The following is a 5,021-nucleotide window of genomic DNA, read 5'->3' as shown; positions in this document are numbered from 1 at the left end:
TATGTTATCTTTGACTAGCTTTTCTCATTTAACCTTAATCGATAATCATCCTCTAAAATATCTCTGTTTTAAATTTTATTTATTTATTTATTTATTTATTTTTAAGGTGAACAAATTTCATATATACAGATTTAGGATCATAGTGATACTTCTTACCATACCCTCCCTCTTCCTTCTTTTCTCATTTTTTTAAAGATTTTATTTATTTATTTGAGAGGTAGAGTTACAGACAGTGAGAGGAAGACACAGAGAGAAAGGTCTTCCATCTGATGGTTCACTCCCCAGATAGCTGCAACGGCTGGAGCTGTGCTGATCTGAAGCCGGGAGCCAGGAGCTTCTTCCGGGTCTCCCACACCTGTGCAGGGGCCCAAGGATCTGGGCCATCTTCTACTGCCTTCCCAGGCCATAGCAGAGAGGATTGGAAGAGGAGCAGCTGGGACTAGAACCGGCACCCATTTGGGATGCTGGCACCGCAGGCAGAAGATTAACCTACTGCACCATGGCATCGGCCCCTCTCATTCTTTCTGTCAATTTTTACAATGATCTACTTTCAGTTTATTTTATACTCATAAGATTAACCATGCACTAAGTTAAGATTCAACAAATAAGCAGAAAATAAAACTGTTCCTCAGCAATACAGACAAGTGCTATAAATAATCATTGAATCTCAAAATGTCAATTTTGCTCATACACATTACATTTTCTGTACTCTGTTAGTTACCACAGATCAGGGAAAACATATGCTAACTGTCTTGTGAACTGTCTGATTTCAATAAGTAAAACTGTTTCCAGTTTCATGCATTTTTTTTCTTTGCAAAAGACAGGATTTCATTCCTTTTTTTTTTTTTTTTCAGATGATTTCATTTCCTTTAGGTAAATTCTCAGGAGTGAGATGCCTGGTAATACGGTACATATATTTTCAACTTTCTGAGGTGTCCTATCTGTCTTCCATGACCAACAGTGGGAAAGTACCTTTTTCTCCACATCCTCGCCAGCATTTGTTGTTTATTCTATATGAGAGCCATTCTAACTGGGCCGAGTGGTTTTTATTTGCATTTTGGTGATGCCTAGTGATCCTGAGCATTTTCTCATGTGTCTGTTGGCCATTTGAATTTCTTCCCTTGAAGAATGCCTGTTTAAGTCTTTTGCCCATTTCTTAACTGGGTTTCTTGTTTTGTTGTTGTTGAGTTTCTTGAGCTCATTATAGATTCTGGATATTAATTCTTTACAAGTTGCATAGTTTGCAAATATTTTTTCCCGTTCTGTTAGTTGCCTCTTCACTTTCTGAGTATTTTCTTTGCAGTACAGAAGCTTCTTAGCTTGTTATTATCACATTTGTTTATTTTGGCTTTGATTGCCTGTGCTTCTGGGGTCTTTTTCAAGAAGTCTTTGCCTATACCAATGTCTTGCAGAGTTTCTCGTGTTCTCCTCTAGTAATTTGATGGTATCAGGTCATAGATTTAGATCCTTGATACATTTTGAGTTTATTTTTGTATAAGGTGTAAGGTAGGAATCTTGTTTCAGACTTCTGCACCCAGAGATTCAATTTTCCCAACACCCATTTGTTGAAGAGACTGTCCTTTCTACAGGGATTAATTACAGCTCCTTTGTCAAAAATTAGTTGGTTATAGATATCTGGATAGATTTCTGGAGTTACTATTCTATTCACTTGGTCTATATGTCTATTTTGTGCCAGTTTCAGTCTGTTTTGATTATAACTGCTCTGTAGCATGTCTTGAAATCTAGTATTGTGATGCCTCTGGCTTTGTTTTTGTTGTTTAAGATTGCTTTAGCTATCTGGGGTCACTTTTGTTTCCATATGAATTTTCAAGTCATTTTTCTGGATCTGAGAAGAATGTCATTGGTATTTTGATTGCGATCACATTGAATCTGTATTATTGCTTTTGATTATGGACATTTTGATGATGTTAATTCTTCCATTAGCAATGGTGAGAGTGGAAATCCTTGTCTGGTTCTGATCTTAATGGAAATGCTTCTAAATGCTTTCCCATTCAGTATGATGCTGACTGTAGGTTTGTTGTATATTGCATTAATTATGTTGATGAATATTCCTTCTATACCCAGTTTGCTTAAGGTTTTTGTATTTTATCAAAAGCTCTCTCTGTATCTATTGAGATAATCAAGTGTTTTTTTTTAATTTATTTGATAGGTAGAGATATATACTAGTGAGAGAGAGAGAGACAGGGAGAAAGGTCTTCCTTCCATTGGTTCACCTCCTAAATGGCTGCTACGGCCAGCGCTGTGCTACTCTGAGGCCAGGAGCCAGGAGCTTCTTCCTGGTCTCCCATGTGGGTGCAGGGGCCCAACCAACTGGGCCATCCTCCACTGCCCTCCTGGGCCACAGCAGAGAGCTGGATCTGAAGAGGAGCAACCGGGATTAGAACCTGGCGCCCATATGGGATGCCGGCGCCACCGGAAGAGGATTAACCAAGTGAGCCACGGTGCTGGCCCCTGGTTTTTATTCTTTAATTTATTAATGTGATGCATCACATTTATGACTTTTATGTGTTGAATCATCCCTGAATACCAGGGATAAATCTCACTCGGTCTGGGTGAATGATCTTTCTGATGTATTATTGGATTTGATTAGCAAGCATTTTGTTGAGGATTTCTGCATGTATGTTCATCAAGGATACTGGTCTATAGTTCTCTTTCTTTGTTGTGTCTTTTTCTGATTTGGAATTAAGGTGATACTGACCTCATAGAAAGAGTTTGGGAGGATTCCCTGTCTTTCAATTGTTTTCAATAGTTTCAGAAGAATTGGAATTGTTTTTTCTTTAAAAGTCTGGTAGAATTCAGCAGCAAAGCCATCTGGTGCTGGGATTTTCTTTGTTGAGATGGTCTTTATTAGTGATTCAGTGTTTGTCTTGGTTATTGATCCATTTAGGTTTTCTATGTCTTCATGACTCAATTTTGATAGAGTGTATGTATGCAGGAATCTATCCATTTCTTCTACATTTTTCAGTTTTTTGATATGTAGCTGTTTGTAGTAATTCCTGTTGATTCTTTTTATGTCTGTGATATCTGTTGTTACATTTCCTTTTTTATCTCTGATTCTATTGATTTGGGTCTTCTCTCTCTCTCTCTCTCTCTCTCTTTCTTTGGTTATTTGGGCCAATTTTGTATCAATTTAGTTTATTTTTTCAAAAAAAAAAGAGCTTTTCTTCTCACTGATCTTTTGTATTGGTTTTTGGTTTCAATTTTGTTTATTTCTTCTCTAATTTTTTCTTTCCCCCTACTTATTTGGGGTTTGGTTTGTTGTTTTTCTAGGTGCTTGAGATGCATTGATAGCCCACTTATTTGATGCATTTCTGATTTCACAATGTAGGCACTAAGTGCTATAAACTTCCCTTTTACCACAGCTTTTGCAGTATCCCAAAAGTTTTGATATATTGTGTAGTCATCTTCATTCATTTCCATGAATTTTTTATTTCCCTTTTGATTTCTTCTATGACCCACTATTCATTTGGGAGCATGTTGTTCAGTTTCCATGTGTTTGTATATTTTCTAGAGATTCTTAAATTGTAATTTCCAGCATCATTCCATTGTGGTCAGAAAAGATACATAGTATAATTTCAATTTTTTTTTAATTGCTGAGACTTGCTTTACGTCCTAGCATATGTTCTATCTGAGAGAAAGTTCTATGCACTGATGAAAAGAATATGTATTTTTCAACTGTGGGATGAAATGTTCTGTAGATATCAGTTAGGTCCATTAGGTCCATAGTGTAGATTAGCTCTGTTGTTTCTTTGCTGATTTTCTGTCTAGTTGATCTGTCCTTGATGAAAGTGGGGGAGGTAGCTGAAGTCCTCCATTGCTATTGTATTGAAGTCTATGTCTCCTTTTAGATACATTAACATTCGTTTTAAATAGCCAGGTGCCCTGGCATTGGGTGCATGTACATTTATTATAGACACATTTTCCTGTTGAATTGTTCCCTTAATCATTACATAATGCCTTTGTCTCTTTTAACAGTCTATTTTGTCTGATGTTAGGATGGCTACAACTGCTTGTTTTTGCTTTCCATTATCATAGAATATCTTTTTCCACACTTTCACTTTTAGACTTTGTGTATTTTTGTTGGTGAGGTGTGTTTCTTTTTTTAAAGCTTTTATTTATTTATTTGAGAGGCAGAGATAAGACAGAGAGGGAGAGAAAAAGAGAAAGGACTTCCATCCTCTGGTTCATTCTCCAAATGTCTACAGTGGCCAGACCTAGGCCAATCTGAAGCAGGAAACCAGGAGCTTCTTCTAGGTCTCCTACATGGGTTCATGGGCCCAAGCACTTTGGCCATCTTCCACTGCTTTCCCAGGCCATAAGCAGAGAGCTGGAGCAGAAGAGGAGCAGCTAGAACACAAGCTGGCACCCATTTGGGAGGGTAGCATCACAGATGGAGGCTTAGCCTACTATGCCAGAATGCCAGCTTGAGGTGTGTTTCTCATAGGCAGCAAATAGATGGGTCTTGTTTTTTAGTCCATTCAGCTAGTCTGTATCTTTTAATTGGAGAATTTAGGTCATTTACATACAAGTTTATTATTGATAAGTAAGACTTGGCCCTGCCATTTTTCTGTCAATATTCCTATTGTTTGCTTTGGATTCCCTTTGACTTTTACTAGGAGATTTTCTGCCTTCACAGTCTTTCATAATGATGACTATATTTCAGTGTTTCTATGTATAGCACATTCTTAAGCATCTTTGTAAGGCTGAACAAGTTGTGACACATTATTTCAATTTCTGTTTGTTGTGGAAGGTCTTTATTTCACCTTCATTCATAAAGGAGAGCTTTGTGGGATATAGTCTTCTGGGTTGAAAATTTTTTCTCTTAATATTTGGACTATGTCTCTCCATTCTTTCCTAGCCTCTAGGGTTTCTGATCAGAAGTTAGCTATGAGTCTAGTTGGAGATCCTCTGAAAGTAATCTGACGTTGCTCTCATGCACAATTTAGAATCTTTTCTTTATGTTTTACTGTAGATAGGTTGACTACAAAGTGATATATTGA

The sequence above is a fragment of the Lepus europaeus genome, chromosome 6, assembly GCF_033115175.1.
Source record: "Lepus europaeus isolate LE1 chromosome 6, mLepTim1.pri, whole genome shotgun sequence".
In the NCBI taxonomy this organism is placed as follows: domain Eukaryota; kingdom Metazoa; phylum Chordata; class Mammalia; order Lagomorpha; family Leporidae; genus Lepus; species Lepus europaeus.
This window is presented reverse-complemented; position numbering follows the sequence as displayed.